The sequence below is a fragment of the Ovis aries genome, chromosome X (genome assembly GCF_016772045.2).
Source record: "Ovis aries strain OAR_USU_Benz2616 breed Rambouillet chromosome X, ARS-UI_Ramb_v3.0, whole genome shotgun sequence".
NCBI lineage: Eukaryota > Metazoa > Chordata > Mammalia > Artiodactyla > Bovidae > Ovis > Ovis aries.
The window spans coordinates 116,587,605-116,606,750 of record NC_056080.1 but is presented as its reverse complement, the minus strand read 5'-3'; the positions used below and the strand labels follow the sequence as shown (position 1 = coordinate 116,606,750).

The 19,146-nt window shown below is 37.6% G+C and overlaps 1 protein-coding gene across 15 annotated transcripts in view; it reads right to left on the bottom strand.

Moving 5' to 3' along the window:
• KLHL13 (kelch like family member 13) overlaps positions 1-19,146 on the bottom strand; it is a 447,719-nt gene that overhangs the window by 378,576 nt on the left and 49,997 nt on the right. Inside the window, exon 3 of one of the 15 annotated variants that reach the window (XM_060407365.1) lies at positions 2,603-2,736. The exons of the other annotated variants lie outside the window; for them this stretch is intronic. The gene's annotated coding sequence lies outside the window, so the exon portion shown is untranslated. The remainder of the gene's footprint in view (positions 1-2,602; positions 2,737-19,146) is intronic. 15 annotated transcript variants of the gene reach the window in all.

The following is a 19,146-nucleotide window of genomic DNA, read 5'->3' as shown; positions in this document are numbered from 1 at the left end:
GAACTTAAAGCCATAATATATAGATAATTCTTTTACTGAATAATCAAGGCAAATAATCCCATGTTAAAATGGGATTAAACACTTCTAGTTTCCAGTCAGGAACATAAGGAACTTGGAAGGCATCACTCCATTCTAAGTAAAATGCTGACCAAACTAAAAAATCAACAACTCTTTTAGATCCATCAGAGAAATGAGGTCACAGGCCAAACTGATGCCCCCAAATTAGAGACTAATAGGCGAATACAGAAAATCACAACTTACTGGGGCAAGAACCTATAAACAGAAACCTCCACAGGAACTACTGCCAGGGAATAAAAACCTGTATTATAACTGACAAATTGCTGGAGGCTAGTCTAAGTGTGGACTAGTCTAAGAGTTAAAAATCCAGAGGGGCCTGGTCATAGGGGAGTCCCCACACTTTGTGAGTTTTACTTCCAGAAACTTTAGCAGGTTCTCACAGTGAATATCTCAGAACAATCCTCCAGGACTTAGGGCAGGAGGAGAAAAGTAACCATTTGAAATATACCAAGGTAACTCTGTTCTTCTTAACAAGGTCTGCCTTCAAAATAAACTATTTCACCAGCACACAGGGCTTTCCAGGTGGCACTGGTGGTAAAGAACCTGCCTGCCAATGCAGGAGATGCAAGAGACACAAGTCTAGTCCCTGAGTTGGGAAGATCCCCTAGAGAAGGGAATGGCTACCCACCCCAGTATTTGTTCCTGGAAAATCCCATGGACAGACAGCCTGGTGGGCTACAGTCCATGGGGTCACACATAGTTGGACACAACTGAAGCAACTTAGCACCAGCACAAAACTTACTGGAGTCTTTGATAATAAGAGTCTAACCAACCCAGGGGAAGGAAAACAATATGTATAGGTTTCATATACATATCAAACTAGGTTTCATACTAGCTTTTGTTAGATCTAGAGATATAGCTAATTAAAACCCTCTTTCTATGCTCCCCCCACCCCACCAGGGCTAGACCTGTGAAAGCTATATGAGCCTTTAAAGAGAATTTTGAAAAAAAAATCTTGTAATTTGATTCTAAAATGAGAGCATAATGAAGGGCAATTTGCAACACAAGAAATGGGCAATCTAGGAAATAGTCATCCTTTTATTATTGGGCTTTGCTGGTGGCTCAGATGGTAAAGTGTCTGCCTGCAATGCGTGAGACCCGAGTTTGATCCCCGGGTCGGGAAGACCCCCTGGAGAAGGAAATGGCTATCCACTCCAGCGCTTTTACCTGGAAAATCCCATGGACAGAAGAGCCTGATAGGCTATACAGTCCATGGGGTCGCAAAGAGTTGGGACATGACTGAGCGACTTCACTTTCACTTTATTATTGGCAGTGCCCTAGTAACTAACTCCAAATTTTAGTGCTCAAAGCAATGCGACTCCAACCGACTCTTGACATCCTGTACCACTTTCTAGACATCCTGTACCACTTAAGGGGGAACAAAACTGTGAAGCACTTGTGAAGTTCACAGCCCACAATATAGGCTCACTAGAAGCCTGAGACCTAATCATAGTTCCATAGAACACTTGCCATCCCCCTACACCTACCACCATACCACTAAAAACCTATTAATCAGAGATTAATTATTTTGCTATTGGATAGTACTCATATTACCCATGAAGTGGTATAGTATTATTTGAAAGTGAACTTGGATTAGTTGTAAAAGTATACTGCAAACTCTAGGATATATAAAGAAAACTATAAAAGAAAATATTTAAGAAAAATATAAAGAAAGTATAACTAATACGCTAAAAAAGAAAACAGAATCATATAAAATTCTCAGAACCACAGAAGGCATATAAAACATAGGAGACAAAAACAAGGACATGGAAAAAGAGAAAACATGAATAAATATGGTAGATATTAATCCAACTACATGAATAATCACCTTAAATATCAGTATCTAAAGGCAAAATAATTAATAAAAGGCAGAAATTGTCAAAGGGAATAAAAAACAAGACCTAAGTATATGTTGTCTACAAGAAACCCAGTTTACATATAAAGATACATACAGGGAATTTCCCTGGTGGTCCAGTGGTTAGGAATCCACCTGCCAATGCAGAGGACACAGGTTCCATCCCTGGTCTGGAAAGATCCCACATGCCATGGAGCAATTAAGCCTGTGTGCCCCAACTACTAAAGCCTGCATGCCTAGAGGCTGTGCTCTGCAACAAGAGAAGTCACTGCAACAGACGCCTTCACGCTGCAACTAGAGAGTAGCCCTCACTCACTGAAAGTAGAGAAAGCTCACATGCAGCAAGAACACCCAGTGCAGGCAAAAAAAATAAAATAAAATTAATAATAATAAAAAGATACATATAGGTAAAAAGTCAAGGAACAAAGATGTACCATACATATCCAAATAATCATATGAAAAGATGCTCAATACCATATATCTTAAAAGTGAAAGTGTTATGTCATGTCTGACTCCTTGCAACTCCATGGACAGTAGCCTGCCAGGCTCCTCTGTCCATGGGATTCTCTACGCAAGAATACTGGAGCGAGTTGTCATTCCCTTCTCCAGGGGATTATCCCAAGCCAGGGATTGAACCCGGGCCTCCTGCATTACAGGCAGATTCTTTACCTATAGGCCACCAGGGAAGCCCATCATATATCTTCAGTTCAGTCGCTCAGTCGTGTCCGACTCTTTACGACCCCATGAATCGCAGCACGCCAGGCCTCCCTGTCCATCACCAACTCCCGGAGTTCACTTGGGAACTGCAAATTAAAACAACAATGAGATTTCACTGTACACCTTTAGAATGGGTCAAAATCCAAAATACTGACAATACGAAATGCTGGATAGAACATGGAGCAATAAGAATTCTCATTCATTGCTGGTGGGAATGTAAAAAGCTATAGTACTTTGTAAACGTTTTTGGCAGTTTCCTACAAAATTAAACATACTCTTACCATATGATCCAACAGTTGTGCTCCTTGGTATTTATCCAAAGGAGTCAAAAGCTTACACACACACAAACCTGCACACAGATGTTTATAGCTGCTTTGTTCATAATTGCCAAAACTTTTAAGTAACGAAGATATCCTTCAGTAGTTGAATGGATACGCTGTCATACATTCAGACAATGAAAAATTATTCACCACTTAAAAAAAAAGATAACAAGCCATGAAAAGATGGATAAGCCTTAAATTCATTAAGTGAAAGCTTACCTGAAAAGGAAACATACTGTACCTTTTCAACTATGTGACATTCTGGAAAAGGCAAAATTATGGAGACAGTAAAAAGATCAGTGATTTCCAGGTGTTAGGGGAGAGAGTGGGACAAATAGTCAGAGCATGAACAATTTCTAAGGCAGTGAAACAGATATTCTGAATGACACTATAATGATGGATACATGTGATTATACATTTTACCAAAAGCACAGAATGTACAACACCAAGAGTGAACCCAAATGTACTGATAAACTATGAACTTTGGGTGATTATGAGGCATCAATATAAGACCATCAGTTGTAACAAGTATGCCACTCTGGTTGGGGATGTTGACAGTGGAGGAGGTTGTGCATTTGTGGGAAAGTAGTTGAAACAGTAACAATATAGGGGAAATTGTAAATGAAGAGGGTATTATGTAATAAGATCCTTGTGGTATTAATAGCAAGAAGGACAGAGTAATTTGTTGACTTTATTTTTAAAAGTATATTTAAGTATGCATCATAAAATGTTGAAATATCTTAAAGAGACAAAAATATAATATACAGCTTTTAAACCAGAAGAAATAAAGGGAACAAGGAAAACTTAATAATCCGTCAGAAGGTTGGAAAGTGGAGGTGGAGGGAATAAAAGAAGCAAGAAAAAAACTGTTGGTAAGCAGAACCTAAACTAATTGAAATGAAGCAAGTTTCAAATATATATATATATATACACATATATATATATGGATATGGATATATATGGAGAAGGCAATGGCGACCCACTCCAGTACTCTTGCCTGGAAAATCCCTGGTAGGCTGCAGTCCATGAGGTCGCTAAGAGTCGGGCATGACTGAGCGACTTCACTTTCACCTTTCACTTTCATGCATTGGAGAAGGAAATGGCAACCCTATCCAGTGTTCCTGCCTGGAGAATCCCAGGGACGGAGGAGCCTGGTGGGCTGCCGTCTATGGGGTCCCACAGAGTTAGACACGACTGAAGCGACTTAGCAGCAGCAGCAGCAGCATGGATATCTATTATATATATTATATACATATAATATATATATATAATTTATATATAAAACATAATACAATTCATATGAAGTTTTAAAAGCCCAGAAAACAATACTGCTTATTGTTTCTGGGTACCTAAATGATATATTCAAAATTTGTGATAGCAATTATCTCTATAAAAAAGAATGAAGTAAAAAAAAAAAGAATGAAATCAAGAAAGGATAGATATATAGGGTCTCTCAACTCTTTACATTTTTATTTCTATTTTATAAATATTTTTAAATATTAAAACATAATATCAAGATTTTATGAAGGTGGGTGGTAGGTGCCCAGGCATTCATTACTGAATTATTTATTCTTGTCTTTATGTTAGAAACAATTCCTGCCTTAAAAAATAGGTTTAAAAAGAAGAGCAAGGCATAAAAAAACACATATGTAGAAAAAAAAAACCTTATGGTTACAAAAGGGGGTAATAGCGGAGAGGAGAGAGAGAAATTAGGACTCTGGGAATAACATATACAGGCTTCCCAGGTGGCTCAGTGGTAGAGAATCTGCTTGCCAATTTAGGAGACGCAGGTTCAGTCTCTGAATCACTTTGCTGTATACCTGAAGCTAACACAACATTGTAAACCAACTATACTTCAATTTTAAAAAATGGTTTAAAAATCATTCATATGTATATATTTATGAATAATTAAAATAACATATGTTAGAAGAAGCACGCAAAAAATATATGCCTAACTCTTCAGAGTGTCTCTAGAGGAGAGGATTGCAACCTACTTTCACTATCTGTTATATATTGCAATTGTTTACTTTGTTTTACAATAAGCAGATATTACTACTGTAAGCAGTGGAAATTTTTTTTTTAAGTAGAAACAATAAAAAAAGTAATCAAGGGAATCTGAACACACCTTTAGTCTTCATTAGGAAAACTCAATGCAACAAGAATTAAAACAAAAGAAAAAGAATATTGCAGAAAATGCTGTTTTCAAGCAAGCCTTCTCTGAATGGAGTGTTATGCTACATTGTGCCGAAATGCTGGGAGAAACGATTAACAAATCAATGCAAAATGTAGATATTTTGTGTATTCTTGCTCAGCAATTTCATCACTGCAATGGGCAAAAATGAAAGAATAAGATGTTATAAATTAGAGGAAAGGGATGCTTATGCCATCCTGTGACAGCTGGCCTGGAAGATTAGGCCATTCTTAGGCTGTAATTGGATAATGCTGGCTTGGGTGATTTGAAGTAGAAGGCTAATCTAGGGAGCTTACAGTGACAACAAAACTGTTAGATTGCTGGCATGGTAACAGGAAAAGAAAAAAACAAAATGTAATGAGAGACTGGAATAGTCCTCTTGCCTGTCTTATGCCAGTGGCAAGTATCATTTACTATACATTGGTTTGCAAGTATGCTCATATTAAAATACATATTGTATGTTTGCAAGGATAAAAACCTTAGCATAGATCATTAATGAATATATGGCTACATGCCTATTGTGTGTGAAGGCTAATTTTAAACATAAATCAGAGTTCTGAGATGTAAGCTATGTGAACATATTTTAAACAGAATATATATCATACATGACAAAAATTTAGAATAATTATACTCTTTCAGCATTATGTGGCAACATCATTGTGAACGTGTTTTATAAAGTGTACCCACAAATGGGTACATTATCTTTAATGGAAAAGGGGGGTTGCCATAATCATAATTCATAATCCTATGGCTGAGACGGAAATGAGTCATATGCTAGTTGCTAGAAGACCAAAAAGGAAAACAAAAAAAGTACATCAAACAATGCAATGTTAAATATGTAGGTTTTCAAGTAAGTACATTTCTCTTTTAAAAAATTTTTAAGCCTAGTGGCCAAAGTTTAAAAGATAATTTTATATCAGCATTTCCCAAAAATAGATATGGCAATTACCCAAAATGGGCCCCTCAAAAAGGCCAGACAGAACAGGGTCCACCATGGACCTCTAAACACCATTTCTGATTCACCTAGAGGAAAAGTAGTCTCTGCCAACATCTTCCACCTCCTACAGGAATTGCCTCTAGGTCAAAAAGTGCTATGAACAAATGTTCATAACCTTTGAATATAGTTTTTCAGCTTCTATAAAATTATTCTGCAGAATCCTGTAAGAGTACGAAGATGAATGTACAAGGATATTCGTTGCACTATTGTTCATGATTTGTGCAATAACTAAAAGTTGATACCAATCCAAATGTTCAACAATAGAGACATATTTAAATAAATCATTATATGTACACAACAAAATGCAATATATATACATATATATGTGTGTGTGTGTGTGTGTGTGTGTGTGAATGACAGATTCATCAGTATCACCATGGGAAGATGTACATGGATATTAAGTGAAAAAAAGTATTCTGTAAAATGCTGTGTTGCACACTGCTATATATAAACATAGATAACTAATAAGGACCTACTGTATAGCATGGGAAACTTTACTCAATACTCTGTAATAAACTATATGGGAAAATAATTGAAAAAAGAATACATATATGTATAACTGACAGTGAAGAGGAACAAAAGAGCCTCTTGATGAGGGTGAAAGAGAGTGAAAAAGCTGTTTTGAAACTCAACATTAAAAAAAAAACAAGATCATGGCATGCAGTCCCATCACTTCATGGCAAACAAAAGGAGAAAAACTGGAAGAAGTGACAGATTTTATTTTCTTAGGCTCCAAAATCACTGTGGACTGTGACTACAGCCATGAAATTCAAAGATGCTTGCTCCTTGGAAGGAAAGTTATGACAAACTTAGACAGCATACTAAAAAGCAGAGACATCACTTTGCCAACAAAGGTCTGTATGGTCAAAGCTGTGGTTTTTCCAGTAGTCATATATGGATGTAAAAGTTGGACCATAAAGAACACTGAGCGCCGAAAAATAGATGCTTTCGAACTGTTGTGTTGGACAAGACTCTTGAGAGTCCCTGACCAAACCAGTCAGTCCTAAAGAAAATCAGTCCTGAATATTCATTGGAAAGACTGATGCTGAAGCTGAAACTCCAATACTTTGGCCACCTGATGCGAAGAGCTGACTGACTGGAAAAGACCCTGATACTGGGAAAGATTGAGGGAAGGAACAGAAGGGGACAACAGAAGATGAGATGGTTGGATGGCATGATCAACTCAATGGACATTAGTCTGAACAAACTCTGGGAGACAGTAAAGGATAGGGAAGCCTGGCATACTGCAGTTCATGGGGTTGCAAAGAGTCAGGCTGATTCACTTTGCTCTATACCTGAAACTAACACAATATTGTAAATCAACTATACTCTAATAAAAATTTTTAATGCTAGGTTGAATATGATCCACTTTCAGCTGGTATCAGTATGTCAGGGAAAAAAATTAGAGGAATAAGCTCTAAACTAGTGACAAACTAGTGACAGTGGAAGCTAAAGAAGACTTTCACTTTTCAGTTTATGTATTTCTACAGCATTTGAATCTCATATAGTATACATATATTAATTACATAATGAGAAAAAATGATTTTAAAATTATTTTTTAAGACACTTAGATTTTGCACACACACAAATACATACACACACACACAGAAACAGAACATTTTGACTGACTTAGGTCAAACTGATCAAAAATAGATGTAGAAACAGGATAGGCTATACAGACTTGATTTTTCTCCTTAAGATGGTGTTATGCACTAAACTGTGTCCTGTCAGAACTAATATTTTGAAGCCCTAATCCCCAGTAATTCAAAATGAGACTATGTTTTGAGACAGGGCCTTTAAAGAGCTAATTAAGTTAAAATGAGGTCATTAGGGTAAGTACATCCTGTGTGCTTGCTGTCTTTATAAGAAGATATTAGAACACAGACACAGAATGACCACATTAAGATACAGCCAGAAGGTGGCAGGAAAAGGGGATGACAGAGGATGAGATGGTTGGATGGCATCACCGACTTAATGGACATGAGTTGGAGCAAGCTCCGGGAGATGGTGAAGGACAGGGAAGCCTGGCATGCTGCAGTCCATGGGGTTGCAAAGAGTCGGACATTGTGGCTGCTGCTAAGTCGCTTCAATCGTGTCTGACTATGTGCAAACCCATAGACAGCAGCCCACCAGGCTCTCCCGTCCCTGGGATTCTCCAGGCAAGAACACTGGAGTGGGTTGCCATTTCCTTCTCCAATGCATGAAAGTGAAAAGCGAAAGTGAAGTCGCTCAGTAGTGTCCGACTCTTAGCGACCCCATGGACTGCAGCCTACCAGGCTCCTCTGTCCATGGGCATTTCCCAGGCAAGAGTACTGGAGTGGGGTGCCATTGCCTTCTCCAGAGTCAGACATTACTTAGCAACCAACAACAACAGAAGATGGCTATGTGCAAGCCAAGAAGAGATGCTCAGAAGAAACCAATCCTGCTGACCCTTGATCTTGAAATTCTTGACCTTTCAAATTTGTGAGAAAACAAATTCCTATTGTTTAAAATACCACCCAATAAGTCGTATTTTGTTGTGGCAGCCCCAGCTAATTAATACAGACAGTAAACTCATAAGGAAAATTGTAAAACCACTATAGATCTATATTTTGAATTTTACTTTATAACAACATGGATGACCCTTGAAAACATGCTAAGTGAAATAAAGTGAAAGAGTCGCTCAGTATCCAACTCTTTGCAAACCCATGGACTGTAGCCTACCAGGCTTCTCTGTCCATGGGATTTTTCAGGCAACAGTACTGGAGTGGGTTGCCATTTCCTTCTCCAGGAGATCTTCCTGACCCAGGCTTTGAACCCAGGTCTCCCACATTGTAGGCAGATGCTTTACCATCTGCACCACCAGGGAAGCATCAGTCACAAAAGACCATATGTGTGACCATACTATATGATTCCATTTATATGAAATGTCCAGATTATGAAAATCTACACAGATAGAAAGAGATAAGTGACTGCCTAGGCCTGAGGGTCTTGGAGGGAAATTAGAAATGACTACTAATGGCCACAAAGTTTCTTCTGAGAATGTAGAATGTGTCCTAAAATGAATTGTGGTGCTGAGTGTAGATCTCTGTGAACATACTAAACCTACTAAAGTGTACACTTTAAATGGGTGAATTGTAATGTGAATTATATCATGAAAGACATTTTTTAAAAGCCATTTTATAGAAATAAAGAGGAAAGTTACAAAATTGAAAATAGAGAAGCAACCACAGATGGATTAAGTAAAAAGAATTATTATACAGTAGTTTACTCAACTCTCTAGAGATCAACTTGAAAACTTGGGTCAATGGCCTATTTCCTAGGAATCACCAAAATTAACTCTTTGAACAGAATGGAAACAAACCAATTACTATAAAAGAAATTGAAAATGTTGTCAAATGTATGAAGCCAAGAAATCTCAGGTAAATTCTACCAAATCTACAAATATTGAATAACTCCAAGTTATTTCACCTGTTTAATAGCACAGAAAAGAATCCAAAATATTTTCTTCAAATTTTAAGAAAGCTTGAGCTCAATCTCACTTACAAATCTCAATGCAAAAAATACTATACAAAATAGAAAGAAAAAATAGCCCATTGAAAGAGTAACACACCAGTGACCGAGTTGATTTACTTCTGGGGGGGCAGATTTTTTTTTTTAAGTTAGGAAATCCATCAATATGATTCACTATGTTAACAGATCAAGGGAGAAAAAGAATATGATCATTTTCACACATGCTGAAAAGGCATTTGACAAAATTCAACATCCACTGCTGATTTAAAATATTCTTAATAAACTAGGGATAAGTATATGTTTACTTAACATTATGGTATTACAGAGAGAATTAGTTTTTAATAAAGCTTCACCTTCAGCGTTAGTCCTTCCAATGAATGTTCAGGATTGCTTTCCTTTAGGATTGACTTATTTGATCTCCTTGAAGTTCAAGGGACTCTCAACAGTCTTCGGCAACACAACAGTTAGAAAGCATCAATTCTTTGATGCTCAGCGTTCCTTACGGCCCCACTCTCACATCTGTAAATGACTACTGGAAAATCTAGAGCCAGACATCTTGGAATGTGAAGTCAAGTGGGCCTTAGAAAGCATCACTACAAACAAAGCTAGTGGAGGTGATGGAATTCTAGTTGAGCTGTTTCAAATCTTGAAAGATGATGCTGTGAGAGTGCTGCACTCAATATGCCAACAAATTTGGAAAACTCAACAGTGGCCACAGGACTGGAAAAGGTCAGTTTTCATTCCAATCCCAAAGAAAGGCAATGTCAAAGAATGCTCAAACTCACGCAAAATTGCACTCATCTCACATGCTAGTAAAGTAATGCTCAAAATTCTCCAAGCCAGGCTTCAGCAATACGTGAACTGTGAACTCCCTGATGTTCAAGCTGGTTTTAGAAAAGGCAGAGGAACCAGAGATCAAATTGCTAACATCCGCTGGATCATGGAAAAAGCAAGAGAGTTTCAGAAAAACATCTACTTCTGCTTTATTGACTATGCCAAAGCCTTTGACTCTGTGGATCACAATCAACTGTGGAAAATTCTAACTGATGGGAATACCAGACCACCTGACCTGCCTCTTGAGAAATCTGTATGCAGGTCAGGAAGCAACAGTTAGAACTGGACATGGAATAACAGACTGGTTCCAAACAGGAAAAGGAGTACGTCAAAGCTGTATATTGTCACCCTACTTATTTAACTTCTATGCAGAGTACATCATGAGAAACGCTGGACTGGAAGAAACACAAGCCAGAATCAAGATTGCTGGGAGAAATATCAATAACCTCAGATATGCAGATGACACCACCCTTATGGCAGAAAGTGAAGAGGAACTAAAAAGCCTCCTGATGAAAGTGAAAGAGGAGAGCGAAAAAGTTGGCTTAAAGCTCAACATTCAGAAAACGAAGATCATGGCATCCGGTCCCATCACTTCATGGGAAATAGATGGGAAACAGTAGAAACAGTGTCAGACTTTATTTTTTTGGGCTCAAAAATCACTGCAGATGGTGACTGCAGCCATGAAATTAAAAGACACTTACTCCTTGGAAGAAAAGTTATGACCAACCTAGATAGCATATTGAAAAGCAGAGACATTACTTTGCCAACAAAGGTCCATCTAGTCAAGGCTATGGTTTTCCCTGTGGTCATGTATGGATGTGAGAGTTGGACTGTGAAGAAAGCTGAGCACCGAAGAATTGATGCTTTTGAACTGCGGTGTTGGAGAAGACTCTTGAGAGTCCCATGGACTGCAAGGAGATCCAACCAGTCCATTCTGAAGATCTGCCCTGGGATTTCTTTGGAAGGAAGGATGCTAAAGCTGAAGCTCCAGTACTTTGGCCACCTCATGCGAAGAGCTGACTCACTGGAAAAGACTCTGATGCTGGGAGGTATTGGGGGCAGGAGAAGAAGGGGACGACCGATGATGAGATGGCTGGATAGCATCACGGACTCAATGGACATGAGTCTGAGTGAACTCCAGGAGATGGTGATGGACAGGGAGGCCTGGTGTGCTGCGATTCATGGGGTCCCAAAGAGTCGGACACGACTGAGCGGATGAACTGAACTGAACTCACCATACAGACCTTTGTTGGTAATGTGATGTCTCTCCTTTTTAATACGTTGTCTAGGTTTGTCATAGCTTTCCTTACAAGGAGCAAGCATCTTTTAATTTCATGACTGCAGTCACTGTCTGCAGTGATTGTGGAGCCCAAGAAAATAAAATCTATCACTGTTTCCATGTTTTCCCCCATCTATTTGCCATGAAGTAATGGGACCAGTTGCTCCTTACCTCAAAATAACTCTAAATGGATCAAAGATTTAAACATTTTTTTAATGACAAAAAAAAGTGGGAGTTTTTTTTTAAATTATCCCAAAGTGAAGAAAAGACTTTTTCTAAACAGGGCATAAAATCTAAAGGCCATAAAGAAAATATTGACAAACTAGAATGCATAAAAATTTGTGAGGTCTGCACGGGAAAAACACTATAACCAAAGTCAAAAGACAAGCTGGATAATTATAGGCAATTCATAAAACAGACCTAGTTTTCTTGATAAAGAGCTCCTACAACTCAACAAGGGGGAAAAGAAACAATGGAAACATAGGCAAAGAATATGGACAAAGCTAACAACAAAAAAAAAAGGAAATTGGTTTTAGAATGTCAGGATTACTGAAGTTCACTCTTAATTAAAGAGATGCACAGTTACAAAGGGAAACAATTTTCACCTACTAAATTATCAAGCACCCAAAAGTTGGATAACATTATTTTTGATGCAGGTGCAAGAGAACATGCACTCTTACATTTCTGATAAGAGTGTACATTGGTGTTAGCAGCACAGAGATCAATTTAGCAATATCTATCCAAATTTAAAGTAGTTGATACAGCAATTTTATTTCAGAGAATTTATCTTGTTATACTCCCACATTTGCAAAATGACATATGTACAGGGGTATTTATTGCAGCATTGATTTTAATAGCAAGGGTTGGAAACAATCAAATGTCCATCAAATAGACAGTTTAAATAAATTTAAAAAAACTATATGATTATACAAGTAATCTCTACAGGATACATGAAAAATGTTAAAAGTGGCTTTTTCTAAGAAAGGAAACAGAATCAGTTATTAGAAAGAGACGTGCTTTTCACTGCATACACTTTTAATATAAATTTATTTATTTTAATTGGAGGTTAATTACTTTACAATATTGTATTGTTTTTGCCATACATTGACATGAATCCACCACAGGTATACACGTGTTCCCCATCCTGAATCCCCCTCCCTCCTCCCTCCCCGTACCATCCCTCTGGGTCATCCCAGTGCACCAGCCCCAAGCATCCAGTATCATGCATCAAACCTGGACTGGCGATTCATTTCATATATGATATTATACATGTTTCAATGCCATTCTCCCAAATCATCCCACCCTCTCCCTCTCCCACAGAGTCCAAAAGACTATTCTATACATCTGTGTCTCTTTTGCTGTCTCACATACAGGGTTATCATTACCATCTTTCTAAATTCCATATATATGCATTAGTATACTGTATTGGTGTTTTTCTTTCTGGCTTACTTCACTCTGTATAATAGGCTCCAGTTTCATCCACCTCATTAGAACTGATTCAAATGTACTCTTTTTAATGGCTGAGTAATACTCCATTGTGTATATGTACCACAGCTTTCTTATCCATTCATCTGCTGACGGACATCTAGGTTGCTTCCATGTCCTGGCTATTATAAACAGTGCTGCAATGAACATTGGGGTACACGTGTCTCTTTCAATTCTGGTTTCCTCGGTATGTATGCCCAGCAGTGGGATTCCTGGGTCATAAGGCAGTTCTATTTCCAGTTTTGTAAGAAATCTCCACAATGTTCTCCATAGTGGCTGTACTAGTTTGCATTCCCACCAACAGTGTAAGAGGGTTCCCTTTTCTCCATACCCTCTCCAGCATTTATTGCTTGTAGATTTTTGGATCACAGCCATTCTGACTGGCGTGAAATGGTACCTCATTGTGGTTTTGAATTGCATTTCTCTGATAATGAGTGATGTTGAGCATCTTTTCATGTGTTTGTTAGCCATCCGTATGTCTTCTTTGGAGAAATGTCTGTTTAGTTCTTTGGCCCATTTTTTGATTGGGTCGTTTATTTTCCTGGAATTCAGCTGCAGGAGTTGCTTGCATATTTTTGAGATTAGTTGTTTGTCAGTTGCTTCATTTGCTATTATTTTCTCCCATTCTGAAGGCTGTCTTTTCACCTTGCTTATAGTTTCCTTTGTTGTGCAGAAGCTTTTAATTTTAATTAGGTCCCATTTGTTTATTTTTGCTTTTATTTCCAATATTCTGGGAGGTGGGTCATAGAAGATCCTGCTGTGATTTATATCGGAGAGTGTTTTGCCTATGTTCTCCTCTAGGAGCCACACCATGTGGCATGTGGGATTTCAGTTCCCCAACGAGGGATTGAACCTGTGCTCTGGGACAGTGGAAGCAAGGAGTCCTAATCACTGGATTTCCAGGGAATTCCCTCATTATATACATTTTTAAATATTTCTTGAATTGTTTTTTTTTTTACTATATCCATAATCTACCTATTTTTTAAACTTATCAATTTATTTGAATATGTAGAAATCAGTATGTGCTAAACACTACTGACTTCCCAAATATTAGTTCAAATTTTTTTCATAACAACACTACACTATAAGGACTCTTTATCTGTATTTCACAATGTAATGAAACCGAGGCACACAGGGTCACATTATGATTTCCATGGGCACTGAGCACTTTGGCTATTGTGGGACACTTCCACCATAAGAAAGTGTTGACAATTATATTTTCCAACTGCTTTGGTATATAAAGACAAATATAATTCAGCCTAGATTCATTATTATATATTCATTAGTTTTATAATCACTTTTCTGCTGATGTTAGATGAAATTAAATTTAAAACGTTTTCATTGATTCTTACAACTAGAATAAGTCCTAGGTACTGTGTCTCCTGCAGGCACAGAGAGGTCACACAGAGAGGCACCCACAAGGTCACACAGCCAGTAAGTAGAAGACCTGGGAATTGAACCCAGGTAAATCTCATGGACAGAGGAACCTGGTGGATTGCAGTCCATGGGGTCTCAAAGAGTCGGGCACAACTGAGCGAGTAACACACAGACTAACACAGAAGAGTCAGACATGACTGAGTGACTTCATTTTCACTTTCATGCATTGGAGAAGGAAATGGCAACGAACTCTAGTGTTCTTGCCTGGAGAATCTCAGGGATGGGGAGGCTGGTGGGCTGCTGTCTATGGGGTCGCACAGAGTTGGACACTACTGAAGCGACTTAGCAGCAGCAGCAGCAACAGTGTGGCTTCAGAATCTATGCTTTTAATCTGTATGCTAGATAAATAAATCACAGGGGGAAATTTTTGTAGTTATATATGTGCTGACATGGGACTACCTACAAGATACATTAAGTGAGAAAATCATGGGAGAAAATAGTATACATATTATGCATTTTTTAAATAGGAAGTTTTACATACACACACATGCTATCTCTGTTTTTTAATGTATGGAGAAAGGGACTGGGAAACTGGAGGTCTGGAAAACTTCCATGTCATTGTATATCTCTTTGCACTACTAGATTTTGTTTGTTTGTTTATCATGAGCAAATATTTACAGATGAGGAAACTGAAACTCAAACAAGGTTAAGTCACTTACCCAAAATCATACAGATAGTAAAAAAAAAAAAAATTACATGTAAGTGTGAATAACTATTCTTCCAATTAATAATACATCACCATTCCTAAGTATAGACCTATCAATGCATTCCTGCCAGATTTCATCATTTTAACCCAGTGGGCCAAGCTCTTTTTGTATCATGATTCTGAATGCATGACATTCATCTTTATGAAATACTTAAATGAGGCAAGCATGCTTTCTGTTTCCATCCAGGTTGTTGATGAAAATGTTTAACACATGATGGAGCTTAAGCAGAGCCCTGTTGGTGAGAACAGGGATCCCTCTAGGATCACATTAATAAATCTCTTTGGGTAATGAGCTACCAATCCAATGGACTGTACTATCTATAATTACACTCACACCCCCTAATCTCCTCTCACCCATCAGGCTATCTGGATATTCCCAATGTTTTCTACAAATTGTCCACACCATTCCCTTGTTGGCTAAACTGCTCTGACACCCATTTCACAGTCGGTATTCAAAATTAATAAACAATTGGTTTCTTTACTAAATTCTGTATGTTTCTAAAGTTTACAACCTGGCCGTCTCCCCAGAATTCAAATAAAAGCTGTTTCAGAAAGACTTAAGATTTCCACCCCCAAGGTTTTCATCATACATTTGAACAGGACATTTCAAAAAGCAGAGATATACAGCCGTTTCCCCACTGGAATCAACCTACTGTCGCCCAAAATAGCCCTGACAACTGAACAGAGCAGCTGGCAAAAGGACAGACGTCTCTATCCCTGGGGAGAAGGAAGCTAAATGCATGCCTCCGGGAATTTCCGAATAAGCACTCTCCGTAACAACCCCTTACTCTATTTCTGGCTACAACACACAAGCTATAATCTAAGTATTGGAAGAAGAATATATTCTCTGGTTTCCTCTATAATCACACACTATGGCATTAAATGTTTATATAGGTAATCTTAACGGAACACACTTGCTAAGTTTCTGAAAGGTTTACTGTAAAGCAGTAAACAAGGAATTCATTTTTTTTCATTGATTTGCCCTACCAAATTAAGAGCCACATTGCCCTGCAAAGCATTCTGTTCCCTGGTTATATTTTTTTTATTGCAAATTATAAATGGTATTTTGTTGTTCAGTCTCTCAGTTGTGTCCTACTCTTTGCAAGCCCGTGGACTGTAGCATGCCAGGCTTCCCTGTCCATCACCAACTCCCAGAGCTTGCCCAAACTCATGTCTATCAAGCTGGTAATGCCATCCAACCATTTCATCCTCTGTTGTCACCTTCTCCTCCTGCCCTCAATTTTTCCTAGCATCAGGGTCTTTTCCAATGAGTCGGTTCTTCACATCAGGTGGCCAAAGTATTGGAGCTTCAGCTTCAGCATCAGTCCTTCCAATGAATATTCAGAGTTGATTTCCTTTAGGATTGACTGGCTTGACCTCCTTGCTGTCCAAGAGACTCTCAAGAGTCTTCTCCAACACCACAGTTCAATAGCATCATTTTTTGGTGCTCAGCCTTCTTTACGGTCCATCTCTCACATCTGTACATGACTACTGGAAAAACCATAGCTTTGACTAGATGGACCTTTGTCAGCAAAGTGATGTCCCTGCTTTTGAATACACTGTCTAGGTTTTTCATAGCTTTTCCTCAAAGAAGCAAGTGTCTTTTAATTTCATGGCTGCAGTTACTGTTCACAGTGATTTTGGAACCCAAGAAAATAAATGCTATAGAATTTTCAATTATATATCTTAGAGGAAAATGTGATTAACACTAAGATAATAAATAACATGTTTTACTCAAAATGTCACAGACAGAATGACTAAATCAAAAACAGTAGAATGCTAGAGATTCTGGTAATAGGATTACTTAGCTAATACTACCTCGCATATTGTTCCACTATGAAAGCTGAGTTGTGCACCATTACTAGGATTTTCCTAGATGTACCATCCCCCTTCAGACCTCTCTGATGGAGTCTGTATGGCTCATTAAAGGAATTGTTTTGTTAAAAGAATTACAATGCACAAAGTAGGGTATGTTTAGATATGCCACTAGCTAGTTAATGTCCATCAAATGATTAATAAATTAAATTATCACTATACTATTCCAAACTTACTGGTTAAAATGGTGGTATTGTTCTCATTGAGGTATGTCATTTTATCAAAATAGTGTTTGTTGAGATCAACAAAATTCTCATCATAGATATTAGCTTATTAACTCTTTGATGTCATTTATCACTCCAGCATAGAACAATAATAGCTAACTTTTACAGAGTATTCACTATATACCAAGATACTGTGATAAATGTTTTACATGTATCATCACATTTAAGGCTGACAGCCACCCTAAGGTACAAAGCAACGAAGATCAAAGATCCTGTGTACCATAAATAAGACTCAGCACAATCAAATGAATAAATATATAACTATTTAAAAATAATAAAAGGGGCTTCCCTTGTAGCTCAGTTGGTAAAGAATCTGCCTGTAGTACAGGAGACCCGGGTTTGATCCCTGGGTTGGGAAGATCCTCTGCAGAAGGAAATGGCAACCCACTCCAGTATCCTTGCCTGGAAAATCTCATGGACAGAGAAGCCTGGTGGGCTGCAGGCCATGGGGTCACAAAGAGTTGGGCATGATTGAGTGAATAACACTTACTTACTTACTAAAAATAATAACAATTTAAACATAGAAAATGAGGTTGCTGTTTGTATCACACTAAATGAATTTACTGATTTCAGTTTCTCTGAATCAATCACTGATGAATGAGAGACACCTATCCACTCAGGCTGGACTCTGTCAATTAGTCTATGTATCTGTAAATGGCTTTTAATTAGATTACAAAGGAATTCCACGCTCGGCCCCACCAATGTCACATTAGAAGTAGAGTTCTAATGTTTGAAGCCTTTAGGAAAAGTGACAGAGTGCCCTGCTAAGAGAAGGGCTAGAAAGAGAAATGAGAAAGATTTTTTTTCTGAGGCCAGACTAAGGTATACGGCAGGAAAGGCCTACAGGTTCATTGATTAGGAGCACATTAGTCCAACGCTCTTAAGACTCAACTCTCTTTTGCATAATAAATTATTAAAAGTTCTCACACAGTTAAGAATAACAATCTTCATTATATACTATATTCAACAGATCACAACTCTAACTAAATATATAAATACTCCTAATACTGATATTTCAGATAATTGTTTTATAGTTAAGAAGTCATATTAGTAAATATAGATTTTAAAACAATGATCCTGACTTTGAGTGATGTACTAAAAAGATATAAACTAGCCAACTGACCTACATTCTGACTTCCTCTGAATTACATATAGCTCCCCACATCAGTCCGATAGTTTCCAAAATAACTGTTCTTCTCTCAAAGTCTCCCTTGAATAACTATTGACTGATTATCATAAAAGCATTCCTATATCTTTTCTCCTAAACCACAGGCAAATTGTCTATTTTTCACTCTCACTTCAAAAGAAATAAATTTCCTATCCACATCCCAAATCAGTTACTACATTTACGCTGTTTCTCTTCATTTAGGGGTGGTAATTATTATTATTTCTAGTATTAGTCATGTTCTTCCAGAGAATAGCAAGGCTATAATTCATGCCTTACTGCAATTGATAAATCAGCAAAAAAAAAATATATATATATATATATATATATATATATATATATATATATATATATATCAGAAGCCCATAATATAAATCCTCTTTGGGTTCTTAATCTAAGACTCTGACATTTGAATTAGGATCAGTAATATATAGCTAAGATTAAACCATGAAGCAAGCCTATATAAATTACCATAAAATCTAACTCTATCA